The following is a 12,407-nucleotide window of genomic DNA, read 5'->3' on the forward strand; positions in this document are numbered from 1 at the left end:
TGATACTTTGCATTCTTGTCAGCTTCCTTTCAAAAGCATTTCCCTTTGGGATACAGTGGTACCTTGCAAGACGAAAAACTCGCAAGACGAAAGAGTTTTTCATTTTTTGAGTTGCTTCGCAAGACGAATTTCCCTATGGGCTTGCTTCGCAAGATGAAAACGTCTTGCGCATTCGTCAATGCATTCCTATGGGAAACCATCAATGCATTTCCTATGGGAAACCGTGCTTCGCAAGACGAAAAATTCACAAGACGAAAAAACTCGCAGAACGAATTAATTTTGTCTTGCAAGGCACCACTGTATTTGCATTTCCCATGACTGGGAGAAAACACCTGAGGCACAAGGGGGGCTCCTTCCCACCCACCCACCCAAGCTTTGTCTGAGGCTCACAGTGGCCAGTCAAAGGCAATGAGCTGTCACTGCCAAATTACCCCAGGTCTCCCAACTGCTCAATTATCCCAGGTCTCCCAACTTCTCACCCTTCCTCAGCCCTCTGAGTATTTTCACCGTATGGGGTAAAAGATAAACATGACTGACATTTGGAGTGAGGCAAAACCATCCTTTATCTGCAGCATCTTATTTCCCCCCTGAAATTCATTTCACAACTTGCCTGATGCATGGCTTGAGTTAAGGAACTAGCAGGCAGCTCTTACCGAGAGGGACATTGTGGGGAAAGAAGATGGAGGAGGAGAAGTGGTCAGATGATGCCAGGATCTGGCCTGCTCCTCTCCCTAACAGCAGGCAAAGGTTCACCTGTGGAGCAGCAGGCTGTGCTCATCATGAAAGTCTCACAACCTGAGACAAGCAAAAATCCTCAAGCAAAAGGGCAGAGAGCTGTATGCGGCTGTGTGTTTTCTGTTAAGACTACGGCCGCTGTGTCTCCATCTGAAGTTTGAAGGCCACGGGGAGGGCAGCAGTAGAGCCATAATTGAAAACTAGACAGCCCCGATGCTGAGAGACGCCCCAAAATGCCTTCATGCCTGTGGTGGCTGTTAGTCAAGCTGATATTCTAGCCCCTGGAACACTCAGCCTTTCCCTCACAAACCACCAGCTGACCCAAAGGAGTAAAATATCTAATGTGTGTTCGTCAGGAACAAAAATTGGAAGCTGTCTACAACAAATGAGGTTTGTTTGGTGTAACCTAAGCTCTTCCATGGGGAGTGGAAGACAGAAAGCAGCAATCTTGGGCCCTGGGAAATAAAACCCTTTCCTTCCCAACCTCCGTTCCGTCTTGCCACATTTCACAAATCAAACTTCTCAGGCAAGGAAAGTGGGGCTGCTCCTCGAGAAACAGACACGGAAAGGTTTGAAATTTTATAGTTAAAAATGATGGCTTTGATATGAAAACTTGAAGCTTTCACATCAAAACCCAACATCCTTGAGGGGAAAACAATCAAGAGAGGAAAAAACCTTCACTTAAAGACTACAACAAAGTGCTGCAATTTTTGCAGACTCTTTAGGTGGGCAGAACTGTACCTCAGAGTGCAGCAGAGCCCCCTTTTAGGGTTGTCGTGTGTCCTGCCCAACCCTTAAAAGAGATGGGGGAAGGTCTGCCCCATACTTCATTACAAGCTTTTAGGTTTAGCAGGGGGTGGTTCTTCCTCTCTGCTTCACAGTCAGAGAGGCCTCAACCCAGGTGGACCTGCCTGCCCTGCAGCATGGCAGAAAGAGGGGAGAAGAAGTCCAGAGTAAAGGACCATCTTTCTGTCCCACCCCCAGCTCCCCAAAATCAAGTTTATGTCGAGACATCTTCTGTCTTGCTGCCAGAGTGCATACTCAAAAACTGTCTGTTCCTCATTTATCCACTCGTTGTTAGTAATTAATTTTATTCCCACACACTTGGTGATTTCTCTGCTTCCTCCTAATTTTAGATTGTTTATAAACAACTTAAAAAGCACAGGTCCCAATATCGATCCTTGGGGGAATTCCATTTTCTATTTCTCTCCACTTGGAGAACAAGCACTCTCCTCTATTCCTTGACTGCTCAGCTTAGTGAGGTACTTGTTGAATTTTTTTTGAAAGTCCCAGTACACCATGTCAACCAGATCTCTTCTATCTGTATGTTTGTTGACACTCTTAAAGAACCCAAGCAGGTGGTTGAGATAAGAAGTTTGCCTTGCAGAAGCGATTCTTTTTGTGAACCATTTTGAGGTTGGTTTGTTTGTTTGTTTGACAATCAAGCAGTATATACATTTTAATAAATGAATAATAAAATGACGTAATCAGGAAATATGGCACTGTAGCTGGACTGTAAATAAATTTCTGTAAATCCAAAATACTACTCATGACTATCATGCCAGAGGTACAGTGTAAAATGCAAAACTTTGACTCGCTGCCTTAGAATATTTAGGGGTAATGATTCCCAAGAATTTGGCCCATGCTGAAAAATTCCAGTTTACACAACTTCTTAAAGGTATTTAAAAGACCCTTTATTTATGGAATATGATCAAGCTCCCATGGATGAGAAGGATGGTGACAATAAAGATGGTAATTGTACCCAGGGTCTTCGTTTTTATTTCACATGACACCATTAGCTATTTCATCATGAAGGCTCTTCTTTGTGAGATGGTTTCTGGTAGCTGTGCAGTCTGCTGTAGAGGCCATTTACAAGGTCATCCAAGCCAGCCAGCCCCCCACCCTACATGTCTCAAGCCCCTTTTGAATTAGGTGATGGCCCCTTCAGAACATGAGATCTACATTTGGCATCAAGTCTGATCTTTTTAAAATTCAGTTTTAGTATCCATGTCTTCTTATCTTGCCCTTTTATTTCAAACTATTCTCTACACCAACAAGTCCTGGAAAGAAAATATTTGCTTCCTTGATTCAAGCTGACGGATTTGTGATTTGAAACAGGTGTGGGCAGCCTTCAGGCTCCACTCTTTGTGTTGTGCTAGAACCCCAAGGCCTACTAACCAGAGCCAGGTGGGGAGAGGGGAGCTGGCGGGCAGTGTCATCAATTACTAACTGCACCCCATGAGCCACACTCTGGCGTGGCCTGCAGAGGCAAGGACAAATTTGCTCCGGAGCTACTACAGGCAAGGGATTCCAACAGCTCAATTTAGAAGAGAGGGAGAGAAAAAGGCTTTATTGTTCTCGTTAAAGCACTTTGGAGTCAGGAAACCTTGCCAATGCACTGCAAATCGCCTAGTGATCTATCAGTAGATCCTACCCCCAGTGGCGTAGCGTGGGGGGGGCAGGGGGGGGCGGCCGCACCGGGCGTAACATCTGGGGGCGCGCGCTCGCACACGCAGCTCTCTGCCCCTACCTGGCTCACTCACTCTCTCTCACTGCAGTGCTGGCTGTGCGAATCCGAGCCGCCGGGTCGTCGCCCACTGTGGAGGGGAGGGTGCCAGGCATGCGGTGCGGTGCGGAGAGAGAGCGCGAGGGACTATCTGGGGGAGGGACAGTGCAGCAGGGTGTGTGTGTGTGTGCAAATTACTTGCCTTGCCCTGGGTTAGGGGGCGCAAATTACTTGCCTTGCCCCGGGTGCTGACAACTCACGCTACGCCACTGCCTACCCCTGATGGAGGCAAACACCCCCCTGCCTTCAAAACTGTGTAAGAAACTAGACCTAAGTAGCTAGAATTCAGGTGGCAGAGCTCAAGAGACTGGCAGCTCAGCCTCACCTCCTACTTCACTGAAGAGTGAGGCAAGGAAAAGGCAGAGGCCAACATCTGAGGAGGATTCAGTCCATGGTGTTAATGCAGGGGAGCCCTGGTTTGTTGGGTGGTCTAATCTGGAAGGGTTCAGAAGGGCTCCGAGATCTGGAACCAATGAGTGCTGTGATTCCTGCATTGCAGGGGTTGGATTAGATGACACTCTGGGTCCCTTCCAGTTCTATGATTCTATGATTCTATGGTCATCTGACCATCTCTGGCTCTGGGATGTGGTTGTACCTAGCAGAAGAAAGGAACATACTCAATAAATATAAATATACTTTGCAATACAGAGCTGTGAACAACAAGTCTTCCATTCAACACAATTCAGGGCAGGGTGTGTGTGTGTGTGTGTGTGTGTGTGTGTGAAGGTGAAGGATATACAAAGTTGGCTTATACCAGGTAAGACCATTGATCCCTCTAGCCATGGGTGTAGCAAAGGGGGAGCTGAGAGGGGCATCTGCCCCCCATCAATAAAACTAAATAAAAATGCATAGCAAACTAAGGTTCTGCCCCCCCCCAACAAAAGGCCTCCCCCCCCAACAAAACCCCTGGCCACGCCCATGCCTCTAGCTCAGTATTTTTCACATGGACTGGCAGAAGCTCTCTAGAATTTCTGGCAGAGGACAATCCCACCTCTTACTGGAGATGTCGGGGATTGAATCTGGAACCTTCTACCTGAAAGATAAGTGCTCTACCACTGAATTATGGCCTTTCTCCACGAAGCATGTCCCTTTCCAGTTATCAAAGCAGATTGTAGTAGGAGAGAGGTTAGGAAAGGATTTCCCCCTTGTGGCAAACTCCCCACTCACTGCTGATGTCAGTGGGATCGATCTTACCCAAACAATGTGGGTATTTTGCTCTGCAATCCTCTGTAATGCCAAAATGAAGTATCCTTGCTTGGGGCTGATGAAGTAGACCTCAAGCCTACCCAGAGAATCAATTGTTGTTAAAAAAGAAAGAAAGGAGGGAAATTGACCCCTTAGTTCTGGGAAGGCCCTCAGATGTTGGTCAGCTACCATCAGCCAACATGGGCAATGGCCAGGGATGATGGTGGGTTGTAGGTCAACCACATCAGGTATTGGGATGGGACGGGGCTACAGGTTCCTCATACCTGCATTCGTGGATCCACATTTGGTTCACTCCAGCCTCAGCACCAAATAACCTTCCGCTGTGCTCCTGAGCCGCATCCCTCCCCATAAGGAAGCAGCTGGAAGCGAGTGAGCTTGACATTTTGACGCAAGTGTGATGACCGAACAGGCCGAGTTGTTTTCAGACAAAAGGTTTTTAAATATTTATAGTCTGGGAAAGTTATTTATTTTAGCATTCTAGCCAATGCGTCTCATCACAACCCCTTCATAAATGGTAACAAAATGGTGAGAATGTTTAGCAGACGAGCAACCAACATTCCATCCCCTCTGAGCATTCCGCTCTCGGCAGGGGGGTGTCTATATGACCCACTGATTGGCTGGCATGTCCACAAAAGCTTCGGAACACAAGAGGGGGCTGCTGGATCAGGCCAAGGGCCCATCTAGTCCAGCATCCCGTTCTCACAGTGGCCAGCCAGATGCCTGGGGAAAACCCACAAGCAGGATTCAAGCACAAGAGCACTTTCCCTGCGGGTTTCAGCAACTGGTTTTTGGAAGCATTGCTGCCTCCGACTGTGCAGACAGAACATAGCCAAAAAATTGCTCCAAACATGACTTTCATGTTTTTGATTCTGTTTGTGACTTTTCCAGCTTTAGTTTAGTAGCTAAGACCGTTCATTGACAGGGACAGCCTGACCAGTGTAGTTCATGCATTGATGAGCCTAAGGCTGGATTATCGGAGGGTTCTCTACATGGGGCTGCCCTTTGGTCTGCTCCCAAGTTCCAGCTGGTGTAGAATGCAGCAGCCAGATTGCGGGGAGGGCATGACCAACAAAATGTGTCATTGTTAAAACACCTTCACTGGCTGCCCATCTACTGCTGAGCCAGACTCAAGGTATTTGAATTAATTCACAAAGCCCTGCACAATTTGTTTCCAGGATACCTTAGGAACCACCCAAACCCTTATATCCTGGCTCTGTCACTGAGATCCTCTGCAGGCATGGTGTTGGTTGTCCCTTGAATTGGCAAGGCTCATTTGCCATCAACATGAAATAGAGCCCTTAGTGTCTTTGGTCCAATCTTGCAGAATGCTGTGCTGATAGAGATTAAGCAGGCACCTTCTGTTTTAGTCTTTAAAAGCCTGCTGAAAATGTTTCTAAGCTGCCAAGCTTATGCAGGCAATTAAGAATGCATTTTTGCCCATTAGTTAGTTGATGTTCTCTGGGTTTTAAAAATTTATATATATAGATATTATTGGAAACAACTTCAGTTTTTTAAAAACAATACTTATACATATTTTAAGTTAATTAATTTATCAATATTAATAAAAAATAACACCACTGATTAGTATACTGGGGGGATCCTGCAATTCTATTTCCCTCTAAGGAATTTAGTTCCGCTATTTTCCTAGTTAGTATTCGGTATACCCTGTTGCTCCCAGCCCTTTTATGTCTTAGTTCTAAATTTATGTAGTTGACTTGCGTATATGGTGTATTCACTCCTGAGTAATTCTGGTCAGTTTTGCCTAGCTGAGGAGGGCACTCTCAACATTGTCAAGAGCAATGACATAGGCATTGACCTTCCCCATATTATAGCGTTTTTTTCCTATATATTTTTAAGAAATTGCATCGAACAACCCCCCTCCACTCCACATTTAGAGGAAATGCCTGCTGAAAACTTTTCTATTCCGCCAGGCCTTTGCTGGCAATTAAGAATGTATCCTTCCAAAATGGTTAATTGATGTCTGCTTTTAACTTTTTTATGGCCTTTATTGTACTGTTTTATCCTTCATTGCTGTAGATTGCTTTGATACATTTTCATGACAGAGCAGTAGATATTAAAAAAATTATAAGTAAATAAAAGGGCCTAGAGAGACACCAGCTATTCATCTTCAATTTTTGGGTTAGCAAGACTTTCATGGCATAAAGTTATTGTTTTGGTTTTTTTACATTTTGCATGACGTACCATGTATGTTGCGTATCTGTAGACTTGTGATTTGGGGGAGGGGGGGAACCACACACCTGGTGCAGAAGCACCCTTAGCTGCTGAAGCCAAGGAGCTATTGGCTAACCAAAGCAACTAGTGGTCAAAGGTAATGAAATAAAAACACCAGAAAATCCCTGCTTCTAGTTTGGGATAAAGGGGAGCTGATCTAGTCCAACATTCTGTTCTCACAGTGGCTAACCAGAAGTCCTGCCCACAAGCAGGATTCAAGCCTTTTCCCCACTTGTGGTTTCCAGTGACTAGTATCTAGTAGCATTTATTGCCTTCAGCTGTGGAGGCAGAGCATACAGTAGCCGTTGTGGCTAGTAGTCGAGAGAGCTATCAAAGACTACTAGCCACAACGGCTACTGTATGCTCTGCCTCCACAGCTGAAGGCAATAAACTCCTTTTTAAAAACATCCTTTTTAAAAACATCCATTGCCAGGGCTTTTTTTCAGCTGGAACTTACCAGAACTCAATTCTGGCACTTCTAAGGTGGGCGTCATTGGCATTATAAGAGAACAAGAGAGACATTCATGGTGAGTTCTGGTACCTCTTTTACTAGAAAAATAGCGCTGTCTATTATTATTATTATTATTATTATTATTATTATTATTAATCCTGCCCTGCTTCCTAAAGGAGCCCATCACTACATCTTCTGGGAGTGAATTCCATTGTTTAAATAAGTGTTGTGTGAAGAAGTAAATGTTGGCTGCAGTGAAGTGAAATTTGTCTTTGTGTAATGGATTCAGAGGAAGGATTCTGAGGCTGTGATTAAACCTTATATTCCAACATAGCTCAGTACTGGCACCTAGAGCATGTGGGAATTTTGAACTCCTGCCATGAAGCATGAATACACATACATCCTGTGCTTTGTCTCTGAACAAATATCTAGGAGTTAAGTTCTTTTTCACAATGCTGAATCCAATTAGAACTGGCTAGCTCTTCCACTATGCAGGCACAAGGTTGTTAAGAAGGTCGAACTACCATCTGAGTACATTTCTGTTTTGCCACAAAGACAACTGACATCAGAAATGGAGTTTATCTCTCTGCTTGGCTTAATAGCAAACCATCTTATGAAGAAGGCCATCATTTACTGGTTACAGAGTCCCATGAGGCTTTAACCCCACTCATTGTCATTATGGAAACATCTACTCAAGAATTATATAAAAAATTATCTAAAATCCAAGACTCTGTCCTTTTATATTTGAACATTTGGAAGGATATTTTCATCAGAATCTTCACTCCACCTGGTGGCAAACCATCACAATTCTTTTCAGGGGGGAGCAATACAAAAGGGTGGGGTCTGTCAGTTAAGAAAATTCCCCCTCCCCTGTTCTGTCACACAGGCACATTGGCAACAGAGGAAAAAACAAGGAAAAATATCTGTAAACTCAACACAGTGATAGAAACATAATGTGTGTGATAAATGTATATGTGTTGGTTTGTCACCTTCTAGGGCAGTGTTTCAGGTGCTGTTGGGGGACACTGAATTAAAATAAGGGGGAAGTAGAAGCATAAAGAAAGAAGAGAAGAGAAGAAAAAAATTAAAAATGATTTGTACATGTTTCATCTGTTGTGAAATGGCGCTTACCGCCAGGTCGGGCGCTATTGTGAGTAGGTGACCACGCCTCCCCTGGAGGCGAGGGGTTTTCTCAGGCTTGGGTGAACCCTTTTCACCTTCACCTGGCCCAGGAAGTAGATCACAGCTTGCCTGCCTATTTGGCCAATGGCAGGTGGGCTGCAGCCCTGGCCTCAGGACATCCAAAAATAAAGTACCTCTTCATTGTGTAACACCTAATCAGTTCATTGAATTCACTGCCGCCAGCAAAGCCTGACTTCAGGTTCAAGGGGGGCCTGGCAAAGTGTCCTTTGATGGTATCCCTGGTGGTCTCAGCCAGTGGCAGCATCACTTTCAGTTTCAGTTTCTAGGTCTATTTTAATTACCCAGTTTGCCCCAAATATAGTGTCACTCTGGAACATTGTGGGAAATTTAAATGGCAGGTGGACACAGCTGCCTGGCATTGTCTGGAGTGCCAGAATGGATTTTATTTCTAAAGGGGCCCAGCACCCTGACAGCTATGACCCCACAGCCTCAAGTCTGAGCCCTGGTCATTAGGTGGGTTGGAGCAAGCAACTGAATGGAAATTGCCAACGTCCTCCTCACTTCATGCCGCAGTGAGTGTGATTCTCCTTTGATATGGACTCGGCTTCTCTTGTTTTCCAACCTCATTCCATCTCCCTGAGAGAGCGATTTTTGGGTGGGAGGGGGATGAGTCACCAGGCTTGGCCTAAGCAACATGTCACCAGCCCCCAATACGTCCTTCAGCGAGGCAGAAATGGACTGCGGCTCATTAAAGAAGAATTATAGCTTCTGCTTAAGTAGATCTTCCACCTAAAATAAATTCCAAAAAGCGTTCAGGCGACTTCAAATGTCAATGTGAGAAGAGTGAAGCCATCTGGAGCAAATCACGAGAACAACAGTAGTCAATGGAAGGGAAAAGAGGCTCCAGCTGGAAAATAGGCTTCCTTAGGGGCCATTCTGGTTCTCCAAATGTATCCATTTGAGACCCACAAAACATGGGAAGGGTTTAGAGCATGGCATGGAGAAAGTGGATGTAGAAAAGTTCTCCTCTCTCTCTCATAGCACTAGAACTCATGGACAGCCAATGAAGCTGAATGCTGGAAGATTCAGGACTGATAAAAGAAAGTCCTACTAGATGCAGTGCATACCGGTAGTTAAACTGTGGAACTTGTTCCTGCAGGATGCAATGATGACCACTAACGTGGATAGCTTTAAAAGAAGATTGGACAAATTCATGGAGGAGAAGGCTATCAACAGCTACTATCCATGATGACTGTGTTCTGCTGCCACAGCCGGAGGCAGGAATACTCAGAATACCAGTTGCTGGGAACTGCAGGAGGGGAGAGTGCTTTCCTCTAAGTCAGCTTTCCTCAACCCGGCACTCTCCAGGTGTTGATGGAGCCAGGTAGCCCCAGCAGCCAGAAATGGCCAACTGTCAAGGATTAGGGAAGGATGTACTCTTCTGCTCAAATCCTGCTTGTGAGTTTCCCTTTGGGGCATCTGGTTAGCCGCTGTGAGAACAGGATGCTGACTAGATGGGCCATTGGCCATGATCCAGCAGACTGTTCTTATTTTCTGATATTCTTGTGTTCAAAGCATATGGAAGGCATCACATTGGTGAAGGCTCTCCTAAGCCACCATAAGAAGTTCCTCCTTTTCTACAGCTGTGGGGTGGTGCTTACAGACACTGGGGTCCATGCCAGCCTCCTACCAGCCCCACTGTGGTTCTATATTACTACCTCACTTTCCCACTCTGTGCAATTTGTGTAGCATACCAGGAGCCTGCTCTCTCCAGCTCTAGCTTTCATGCATTGATTCCCCACCCCCCACCCCTGGTAAGATGTTGTTGGAGCCACCTGATCAGTCTCGACTCCTGGCCCTTCTACCATTTTGTTCTCCTGCTCTCTCTTCACAGGCAGAAAGGATAAAGCGTAGTAGGCATATGCTGAACTGCATATTTGGCACTGTCTTGGGAGGGAGCCAGGCAGAGGAGGAAGAATCAAGACATCCTGGCAATCAGCCTCCACATCATGCAACAAGGGTGGCATCAATTAAATACCACAGAGATAACACCGCGTGACGCCTTCAGAAAGGCCTCCTGGGCTTTCCCTCATAAATAATATGATACCACAACATCCCTGCAGCAACATCCAGACAGGAACATGTCTGTTGACCAAACACTGGCAAGGAGTCCCAACACAAAAACTGCCTTGTTATTCCCAGAACAAGCAACCTGAGATGCACATCCAAATCCCTATCAGTTTAGATGGCACAAACTCAGATGCTGTGGTACGTGGTCAAATCCTCATTCCTATTCAAACTAGATGTTTGGCTTGTTTTTGACAATCTGTTTTGGAGCTAGCTGGGTGCCAAGGAATGATGGATAATATATGGAGGAGTCATAGATGATAGAGACAGAGTTTGCTTGGCGGGTGGGGTATTATTTATGTATTAGCTGCTCTTTGGCCTACCTTTTGGGGTACCTACCCTCCTTAGGCAGTTTATAACCTCAAACATCATCATTATACAATAAATATTAAAATGAGAAGAAAATAACAAAAGAGAGAGAGAGCAACTATAGAGATTTACTAGTTTAGTAGTTTCATAGTACTACTCTCTAGTAGATTGGGAGCCAGTGTGGTGTGGTGGTTAGAATGGCAGATTAGGACCTGAGAGACCAGGGTTCAAATCTCTTCTCAGCAATGAAGCCCACTGGGCGACCTTGGGCCGGTCACTGCCTCTCCACCTAACCTACCTCACAGGGTTGATGTGGGTATTAAATGGAGAGGGGGGAGAACCATGTATGACATTTGCTAAAATAAACACAATAAAAATGGTGAACTAACTGCAGCCTGGAATGAAGAACATATTTACAGTTCTTCTAAAGACCAACCAAGAAGGAGGCCTGTTTCCCTGGGAAGAGTGTCCCAGAGGAGCCACCACAGAAAAGCCTTTGTCACTAACCAAGAAAGGATTCATTTCCCCTCCCCCCCATTTTCGTTCTGTGTAAATTCTTGTTGCTTCGGGTGTGAACACAGATACACACTGGGATGAGGATCACAATGAGCTGCACTTACTAGCTACATGTCAGCGAACCAAGCTCTGGTCTATGCTACGTTCTGAGGCTTCCTCTCATTGGAGAACAAGGCCCACTGCAATTGGTTGCCTGAGGTGGGCTGCTTCCACCTTGGGCACATCTTGGGTCCAGGGAGCACTTGCTTTCTTAGAAACAGGAGGTGCTGGCGCTGGAAGTGAGGGAGCAGGTGAGAGGAAGAGGACCAGGCCTGCCAAGAAGCAAGGATGGGGGTCACTTATGTACCAGGCACTGCAGCCAGCAGGGACCCCAAACTCTGAGAATTCATTTGACAATAAGTATCTAGCCTTCCTGGAAAGAATGTTACCAAGCAAAACTTCTAATTGACTTCTGTGAGATAAGCCAGCCTGGCCCCTCTCAGCCTTGTTTGTGGTTTTAGCCAATGAGTGATGTCAAAGCCCTAACAGACAAGTGAGTTGATTGGACACCAGGCAATAGGAATCTTTGGGGTCCTACAGAGCTGCTGTTTCCCTTCCCCTTTAGTGCAATTTTCTTTCTTGCTTCTGCCTCATTTGCTAGTCCTTGAAAACTCCATCATTTGCCCTTCCTTTTTTCCTAGCGACAAAGTTGCATCTTTCCTGTGGTGGATTCAACTGAGATCTGGTATAACCCATTTTCTGCAAACACTCCTACACAATCAGTGTGCGTGGATGTTAAAAAGCCCTTCTCTCTCACACATCCAACCACAAAATGTAAAATGTGAGACCTTTGCAACGAGGCTTAGAACCATGCCTGGAGCATTTTTGTATATCAGGGCTGGCAAACCCCATTTGTTTGCTGAAAAAATTCAGCGCTAACATTCACTTTGCTGATGCACTACAAAAGGGGTGGAGATCCTCTGGCCTGCGGGGCTGATTCCACCCAGCACAGGTCGTACTTGGGCCTGGGAGGCCATTTCCCCCAAACCACTCCTATCTGCATGACATCACATGTGACAGCAGGTCTTCAGCAGCAGGTAGAAACACAACAGCAAGGGAGGCTTCAGCTAACTCGGGGTGAGG

General features: G+C 45.7%; 1 protein-coding gene across 1 annotated transcript in view; it reads left to right on the top strand.

Annotated features, from left to right (window-relative positions):
• Positions 1-12,407, top strand: part of AIRIM (AFG2 interacting ribosome maturation factor) — a 98,965-nt gene that overhangs the window by 42,325 nt on the left and 44,233 nt on the right. The gene's annotated exons all lie outside the window — the stretch shown is intronic.

Source organism: Podarcis tiliguerta (assembly GCF_965153285.1).
Source record: "Podarcis tiliguerta genome assembly, chromosome: 8".
NCBI classification, from domain to species: Eukaryota; Metazoa; Chordata; class Lepidosauria; order Squamata; family Lacertidae; genus Podarcis; species Podarcis tiliguerta.